Here is a 9,626-nt window from a genome sequence, read left to right as displayed (position 1 = left end):
TTTTTTTTTTTTTTTAAAAGAGTCTTGCTCTGTCACCAGGCTGGAGTCCAGTGGTGCGATCTTGGCTCACTGCAACCTCCGTCTCCGGGTTGAAGCGATTTCCCTGCTTCAGCCTCCCAAGTAGCTGGGACTACAGGCACGTGCCGCCACACTCAGCTAATTTTTTGTATTTTAGTAGAAATGGGGTTTCACCATGTTGGCCAGGATGATCTCAATCTCCTAACCTCATGATCTGCCCTGCTCGGCCTCCCAAAGTGCTGGGATTATAGGCGTGAGCCCCTGCACCCGGCCATCTCTTGCTTTTTTTTTTTTTTTTGAGACGGGGTTTCGCTCTTACTGCCCAGAATGGAGAGCAATGGCACGATCTCAGCTCACCGCAACCTCCGCCTCCCAAGTTCAAGCAAGTCTCTTGCCTCAGCTTTCTGAGTAGCTGGGATTACAGGCGTGTGCCACCACGCCTGGCTAATTTTGTATTTTTAGTAGAGATGATGTTTTTCTATGTTGGTCAGGCTGGTCTCAAACTCCTGACCTCAGGTGATCCACCTGCCTTTGTCTCCCAAATTGCTGGAATTACAGGAGTGAACCACCATGCCCGGCCCTATTTTTTTTTTTTTTTTTTAAGAGACAGGGTCTTGCTCTGATGTCCAGGCTGGAGTACAGTGGCACAATCAAAGCTCATTGTAGCTGGGCATGGTGGCTCGTGCTTGTAATCCCAGCACTTTGGGAGGCCCAGGCAGGCGGATCACCTGAGGTCAGGAGTTCGAAACCAGCCTGGCCAACATGGCAAAACCCAGTCTCTACTAAAAATACAAAGATTAGCTGGGTGTGGTGGCATGTGCCTGAGGCACGAGAATCGCTTCAACCTGGGAGGTTGCAGTGAGCCAAGATCATGCCACTACACTCCAGCCTGGATAGGAACAACAACAACAAAAAAAGCTCACCGTAACTTCCAACTCCTGGGCACAAGTGATCCTCCCACTTCAGCCTCCTGAGTAGCTGAGACTACAGAGGACATACCATCATGCCTGGCTAATTAAAACTTTTTTTTTTTTTTTTTTTGTAGAGATGGATTCTCACTATGTTGCCCAGACTGGTCTCTAACTCCTGGCCTCAAGTAATCCTCCCCTGGCCTCCCAAACTGCTGAAATTACAGGCGTGAGCCACTGTGTCCAGCCTCAATTCTTCCTTTTATAGAAGAGAAAACAAACCTAGAGGGTTCAAGTAGTTTTTCCACACTAGCACAACTCATTTGTGGTAGAGCTGAAAAAAGAATTCAGGCTTCTTATCTTTTGACCAAAGGAATGAATGATTTTAGTCTTTCTTACTACTACCTTTCAAACTCACTGCAACCCCCGCTTCCCTAGCCCTTTACCCTAAGGTCTTTGCTGTCTTCCAACAAGCCTCTCACCTAGCTCTCAGGTGAGATAACAGATGAGTTTCTCTACCTCACAACTCAAGGCACTCATGTCACACTGTCCCAAGAAATCTTCTCACCACATTCTGCTCTAGTTGTCAGTAGCCACAGAGCGTTTCTTCCACTCAGCACATGGCACCATGAGACACTAACTTTCCCACTCACTCCTTGCTTGCCCTTGACTTCAGAGCAAGAAAACCACAGCACTCAGACAGTTCTCTTCAAAGAAATCCTCACTTTTCAAACTTCCTCTCCTTGATTTTCTTTTCTCAGGCCAAAAGTGGGTAATGGGCTACAGGTTTCAGAACCAATTTGGAGGCTACCCCTTGAGCAAGTCCTGCAAAAATAATTAGACATGTCTCTTTATATGGGGGTACTTGCCACCTATTGTTTTAAGCTCCAAAACTAAGAAAATAGGAAAATCTAATTTAACATCCTGTCTCAACTGCATTTATTCTTTCCCAATTCTCTTTGTTTCTTAATGCATTCCAGCTGAGGTTTTTACATTTAATTTTTATTAGGCTATGCATTCCAATGAGAGAACACACACCTCCTTTTTTTTTTCTTTTTCTTTTTTCTTTTTTTTTGCAGTTACAAGATTTAATAGAGTGAAAACAGAGCTCCCATACAAAGGGAGGGAACCCAAAGACGGTAGCCATTGCTAGCTCCAATGCCTGGGTTTATATCCTGATCATTGTCCCTCCTGCTGTGCTCTCAGGCAATAGATGATTGGCTATTTCTTTACCTCCTGTTTTGCCTAATTAGCATTTTAGTGAGCTCTCTTTACTACCTGATTGGTCAGGTATGAGCTAAGTTGCAAGCCCTGTGTTTAAAGGTGGATGTGGTCGCCTTCCCAGCTAGGCTTAGGGATTCTTAGTCAGCCTTGGAAATACAGTTAGTCCTGTCTCTCAGTCCCCGCTCTCAACAGGAAAACCCAAGTGCTGTTGGGGAGGTTGGCCGACGACCGCTCTAACTGCTTCCTGCTGAACTGGGGTGTAGTAGGGGTTGTGCAGCTGAGATTTCCTCGGGAGGGGTGCCTTCGATGTCATTAACATTGGAGTATGGGCTAGCTGGTCCAGGGATCCGCGGTAGATCTTAGTCATGGACTGCATCTGGGGCTCCATTTGAAGAACTATTTGTAGCTTTACAGCTTCGATTCTGGAAGAGACAAACTTAACAAGGAGGTTAAAGATACAGGGTACAAAGAGGAGTAACAATATTATAGCTGCTAGAGGTCCTAAGAAGGGGAGAATCCAGGGCATCCATTGGCTGAGGAGGCCCCAGGGTCCGGTGATTTGAAGCTCCTCTGCTCTACGTTGTATTCGATCTCAAATTACTTTAACTTTCTCGGTGACGATTCGTGATTGATTAACATAATAATAGCATTCTTCCCCTAAAAATAAACAGGTTCCCCCTCTTTCAGTGGTTAGAAGTCTAAAGCTCTTTGATTTTGAAGGATTACTGCTGCTAGGGAGTTAGGTTGATCTTGCAAGGTGACCAGGGAGTCGGCGCCTGTTCCATGTCACCATTTAGTTCTTGAGATAGTTTGTAGTAGAACTGAGTAGAGGCTGTGATACTGCCAATGCCAGTACCTAGTCCGCCTAGCACTCCTGCTCCAATAACAAAAGGAAGAATGGGTACTCTTTTGTTGCGGAGCTTAGGTACAACGTAATTGTATAAATCTTGTTCAGTGTAGATGGTCATAGGTGGCACTAAGAATGAGAGGAAGCACATAGATTCTGAAGAACCATTCAAACAACAATAGGCTGAGGCACTACAGACAAAAAATATTCCTAGAGGGTAGGCAGACTATTCATATGGGAGGAGTTACCCACCTGATGCATTGGGAGTTGGTTGTGTCTATAGTATTGCTAAATTTTTCACAGGTGAGGTTTGAGGTATGGGTTATTTCCAGATGGAAACAAGAGGTCCTACTAAAACGGAAGTGGTGTATATTTCTGTGCTGAAGTTGTTCCATTGTTCAGGTACAGGAATTGAAGTGTACGACCTGAAGTGCAGGGGGAGGCACATCCAACAGTTAGTAGGGTTTTGGGCCGAGACCTCATGGAGCCCGGTGAGAGTGGTATTAAATAGGCTTACCAGGTGAGTATGGGTATGGAGGGTTTCATGTAGTTTTGAGATCTAGTCCTTTGTAGGGGTTAGGGTGCTATGTACTCAGGTCAGTTGGGAGATTACTTCCTTTACATGTTTTCTCTTGCCTGATCTTGAACTCCACTCCCATTAGACACACCGGTATGAGTGAAGTAAGTCCAACAGACAGTGGCTCCAAGTCCTCCAGTACAACTAGGATTAATCATTTTCCCTGTCCAATAATGAGTATTTGCATGCATGCAAAAAGTGGCAGAGTTATAGCAGTTGCAGGGCATATGGGCAAATGCCTCCTTTTTATTACTATTATTATTTTTTGGAGACGGAGTCTCGCTTTGTTGCCTAGGCTGGAGTGCAATCGCACAATGTCGGCTCACTGCAACCTCTGCCTCCCAGGTTCAAGCCATTCTTCTGCCTCAGCCTCCCGAATAGCTGGGACTACAGGCGCGTGCCACCACTCCCGGCTAATTTTTTGTTTTGTTTTGTTTTGTTTTTTCTAAGTAGAGACAGGGTTTCACCATTTTGCCCAGGCTGGTCTCGAACTCCTGAACTCAGGCAATCTGCCCGCCTCAACCTCCCAAAGTGCTAGGATTACAGGTGTGAGCCACCATGCCCGACGCACCCACCTCCTTTTGAATTTGTTAGACCTTCTTGTGGGACCAGCCTCTGTCTCCTTCCTTCCCCTTAGCTAGAGGCATTCAATATCACCTGCAGGCTCATTCTTGATCTAGTCACTGCACAAAATTTGCCCAGAGGCAGGAGGAATTTATGGCACTTCAGTTCCCCACTCTGAGATTTTCTTTTCTTTTTTTCCTTTCTTCTTTTTTTTTTTTTTTTTTTAGACGGAGTCTTGCTCTGTCACCCAGTGACTTGATCTCAGCTCTCTGCAACCTCTGCCTCCTGGGTTCAAGTGATACTTCTACTTCAACCTCCCTAGTAGCTGGGACTACTGGGCACAGGCCACCACACCTGGCTAATTTTTGTATTTTTAGTAGAGACGGGGTTTCACCGTATTGGCCAGGCTGGTCTCGATCTCCTGACCTCATGTTTTCCCCCCTCAGCCTCCCAAAGTGTTGGGATTACAGGTATGAGCCACCACATCCGGCCATTCTGAGGTTTTCTATGAAGGCTGTTGCTAGACTGAATTCAAGTCCCAGTTTTTTGTTTTTGTTTTGTTTTTGAGACAGAGTCTCACTCTGTTACCCAGACTGGAGTATAATGGCATGATTTTGGCTCACTGCAACCACTACCTCCTGGGACCAAACGATTCTCCTGCCTCAGCCTCCTGAGTAGCTGGGATTACAGGTGCGTGCCACCATGCCCGATTAATTTTTTTTTTCTTTTTCCTGAGATGTAGTGTTGCTCTGTCACCCAGGCTGGAATGCAGTGATGCGATCTCAGCTCACTGCAACCTCTGCCTCCTGGGTTCAAGCAATTATCCTGCCTCAGCCTCTCGAGTAGCTGGAATTACAGGCATGTGCCATGATGCCCAGCTAATTTTTGTATTTTTAGTAGACACGGGGTTTCATCATGTTGGCAAGGCTGGTCTTGAACTCCTGACCTCATGATTCACCTGCCTCGGCTTCCCAAAGAGCTGGGATTACAGGTGTGAGCCACCTCGCCTGGCCTCAAATCCCAGTTTCATCCAAAAACTGAGCTCCAGTCTCATTCTTGAGATCTAGTTTCGCCTTGGACTCCAGACCCAATGCATGGATTTCAGCCTAATGCCTTAGATCCAGTCCTGTTACCCCTTCCAGTGTCCTGATCTCCCTACAACTGAGGACTTCCTGCTCCTTCCTTCCTTCCTTCCTTCCTTCCTTCCTTCCTCTTTCTTTCTTTCTTTCTTCTTCTTTTTCTATCTTTCTTTTTTTTTTTTTTTGAGACAGAGTCTCGCTCTGTTGCCCAGGCTGGAGTGCAGTGGCAAGATCTTGGCTCACTGCAACCTCCGTCTCCCAGGTTCAAGGAATTCTCCTGCCTCAGCCTCCTGAGTAGCTGGGATTACAGGCGTGTGCTACCACACCCGGCTAATTTTTATATTTTTAGTAGAGACAAGGTTTCGCCGTATTGGTCAGGCTGGTCTCAAATTCCTGACCTCTGGTGATCTGCCCACCTCAGCCTCCCACAGTGCTGCGATTACAGATATGAGCCACTGCGGCTGGCCAAATGAACATCTTTCCTGCTCCTTTCAATTCCTCATTCCCTGGGACTGGAATGCCTTTGAACTTTAGCCAAGTGGCTAAAGTTCTACTACTTGGTTATCAGACTTATCTGTCTGAAATCCTGATGAGCATCTCCTGTCTCAGATTTCTCTGTCTCCCATTAAGACAATATGTCATTCTCTGTTTGGCCCCAGATGCCAACTGCTTGTCTACACTAGTGCTTGCCATTTGTCACTGTGCCCTCCTAGTGGCAGATTTGGCCTGTCCGGTGCTACTGCAGCTGACCCTGTGTCCCCTTGTGGAACCACTTTCTAGTGTCTTCCTCTCAGTTGACCACCACAGGACTCAAGCCAGGGATGGACCATTATCCATGAGTGGAATGTTTTATTATATAACTACTCCAAGGAACAGTATAACTCTTGGGACCAAACCAAGAAAACCATAGCCCTATGTAATAGGGCCTTTGGGAATGGTATTCAAGAGCAACAGATCATGGAGTTACCTGCAGTATCCACCCAGAAAGTGTCAACCTGGATCAGAGACTGTTGAGTCCTGGGTTCTCATGCAGTGAAAATGTATGTAATGAATGTCCATTTTGCCCATCCAGCATCCCTTCTTCTGGTCAGATACCATAATTTGCCTTCCTCATTTCAATCCATAGGATTCACAGCCTTAACTGACTAATCAGAGCAACACAGCACCCCTTGAACATAGCGACTGTTTCAGGCATGTGTATACGACCCAAGCTGGGCCAATGGCAGTCTTACCTGAGAATTTTATTGGCACTCTTGGAAAAGAGGTGGTTTCTGTTGGAGTTACTAGGTTGGTAGAATGTAAGCTGGAGCTGCTGGTGACCATCTTTGTTACCGCATAAACAGAGCCTACCTGGGAATAAAGTAAACTTAGAGGAAAGCAAAATTGAAAGATGGAAGCAATGTTGCAACCCTGATCTAGTCCTAAAGCTGTCAATCTACCAGTGGACTCCTTGGCTCATTAATCAACATATTTACTTTTATTGTGTAAGTCAGAATGAGTTGGAGTACCATTACTTGCAACTAATACAACTGGCAAATATTTCCTTCTGCTTTACCAGCTGGGCAAGCCTCTAGGGAGGAAATACAGCAAAGAAAAGCAAGTTTAAAAAAAAATGTACAGGTGGGCACGGTGGCTCATGCCTGTAATCCCAGCACTTTGGGAGGCCGAGGCAGGTGGATCATGAGGTCAGGAGTTCAAGACCACCCTGGCCAAGATGGTGAAACCCCTTCTCTACTAAAAATACAAAAATTAGCCGGGCGTGGTGGCGGGCGCCTGTAATCCCAGCTATTCGAGGGGCTGAGACAAGAGCATTGCCTGACCCGGGAGGTGGAGGTAGTAGTGAGCTGAGATTGCACCACTGCACTCCAGCGTGGGAGGCAGAGCTAGACTCTGTCTCAAAAATAAAATAAAATAATAAAATAAATAAAAAATAAAAGGCCAGAGTGGTGGCTCACACCTCTAATCCCAGCACTTTGGGAGGCTGAAGCAGGCTCCTCACCTGAGGTCGGGAGTTCAAGACTAGCCTGACTAACATGGAAAAACCCCATCTCTACTGAAAATACAAAAATTAGCCATGTGTGGTGGCACATGTCTGTAATCCCAGCTACTCGGGAGGCTGAAGCAGGAGAATCACTTGAACCTAGGAGGCAGAGGTTGTGGTGAGCTGAGATCAGGCCATTGCACTCCAGCCTGGGCAACAAGAGCAAAACTCTACCTCAAAAAAAGAGAAAAAAATTTGCTCGGCCTGGCGCGGTAGCTCACACCTGTAATCCCAGCACTTTTGGAGGCCGAGGTGGGCGGATCACCCAAGGACAGGAGTTTGAGACCAGCCTGTCCAACATGGTGAAACTCCATCTCTACTGAAAACACAAAAATTAGCAGGGCGTGGTGGCACGTGCCTGTAATCCCAGTTACACAGGAGGCTGAGGCAGGAGAATCACTTGAACTCAGGAGGTGGAGGTTGCAGTGAGCCAAGACTGCGCCACTGCACTCCAGCCTGGGCGACAGAGTGAGACTTCATCTCAAAAAAAGAAAAAAAAAATGTGCTCAAGGCCATGTGCAGTGGTTCATGTAATCCCAGCACTTTGGGAGGCTGAGGTGGGCGGATCACCTGAGGTGAGGAGATGGAGACCAGCCTGACCAACATCAGGAAACCCCATCTCTACTAAAACTACAAAATTAGCTGGACGTGGTGACAGGCACCTGTAATCCCAGCTACTCTGGAGGCTGAGGCAGGAGAATCACTTGAACCTAGGAGGCAGAGGTTGCAGTGAGCCAAGACCTCACCATGGCACTCCAGCCTGGGCAACAAGAGCGAAACTATCTCAAAAAAAAAAAAAAAAAAAGTGCTGAAAAATGAAAAAAAAAATTTTATCCATTCAACCATCACTTAAGAATTGCAACACAGGGCCAGGCGTGGTGGCTCATGCCTGTAATCCCAGGACTTTGGGAGGCTGAGGCGGGCGGATCATGAAGTCAAGAGTTTCAGACCAGCCTGGCCAACATGGTTAAACCCCATCTCTACTAAGAACACAAAAATTAGGCCAGGCAAGTGGCCCATGCCTCTAATCCCAGCACTTTGGGAGGCCGAGGCAGGCGGATCATGAGGTCAGGAGATGGAGACCATCCTGGCTAACATGGTGAAACCCCATCTCTACTGAAAATACAAAAAATTAGCTAGACATGGTGGCATGCGCCTGTAGTGCCAGCTACTCAGGAGACTGAGGCAGAAGAATCACTTGAACCCGAGAGGCGGAGGTTGCAGTGTGCCAAGATTGTGCCACTGTATTCCAGCCTGGTAACAGAGCGAGACTCCGTCTCAAAAAAAAAAAAAAAAAAAAAAAAAAATTAGCTGGGTGCCTGCCTGTAATCCCAGTTACTCGGGAGGCTGAGGCAGGAGAATTGCTTAAACCTTGAACCCAGAAGGTGGAGGTTGCAGTGAGCCAAGATCACACCACTACACTCTAGCCTAGGCTATAAAGCAAGACTCCATCTCGGGAAAAAAAAAAAAGAGCAACACAGTGCAGTGAAAGCAACACAAGATTTGGAGCCTACCAGAGCACTACTCAAATCTTAAGTCCCCTATTTTCTGGCTATGTACACTGAATATGTTAATTAATATTTAGAGCCTCTGTTTCCTTTTTTTTACAGCGAGGATAACTACCTATCTCTTAGGGTATTAGGAGTAGATATAATATACATGGTGCCTGTAACTAAAAGGCTTTCAATAAATGGTAGTTAGCCTTGGCAACATGGCAAAAACCCCTCTCTACAAAAAATACAGAGATTATCTGGGCGTGCTGGCTTACGCCTATAGTCCCCACTACTTGGGAGGCTGAGGTGTGAGGGTCATTTGAGCCCAGAGAGGTTGAGGCTACAGTGAGCGATCACACCACTGTACCCCAGCCTGGGTGAGAGAGCAAGACCCGCCTCAAAAACAAAACAAAACAAAACAAAACCAAAGTCAATGAATGGTAATTATTTTAATTATCAAACACTTTGATCTGCAAGGACTTTGGGCTAGTGTATTCAAGAGGGATTAAAAAACACAACAAAAACTTGAGTCCTATCTCTGGCAGTTAAAATACTAGATTAAAAGAGAAGACACAGATGTTAAATTGGGAGAGAAAAGCAGTGCAAGCAGTGATGTGACTGGCACAGGCCTTGGCAGCTGAGAATAAGAAAATAATTCCCTTTTAGCTATTCATAAAAGGTTTCATGGAATAAGTGAAATCTGGGCCCTAAAAGATGAACAGATTTTCTGTTTGTTTGAGATAGAGTCTAGCTCTGTTACCTAGGCTCTGGAGTGCAGTGGTGTGATCACAGCTCACTGCAAGTTTGACCTCCCAGATGGGACTACAGGTGTCTACCACCATGCCTGGCAAATTTTTTTTTTTTTTTTTTTTTTT

Source organism: Mandrillus leucophaeus, unplaced genomic scaffold, assembly GCF_000951045.1.
Source record: "Mandrillus leucophaeus isolate KB7577 unplaced genomic scaffold, Mleu.le_1.0 Scaffold622, whole genome shotgun sequence".
NCBI lineage: Eukaryota > Metazoa > Chordata > Mammalia > Primates > Cercopithecidae > Mandrillus > Mandrillus leucophaeus.
The sequence above is the reverse complement of the archived record's forward strand: the minus strand, read 5'-3'. Positions refer to the sequence as shown.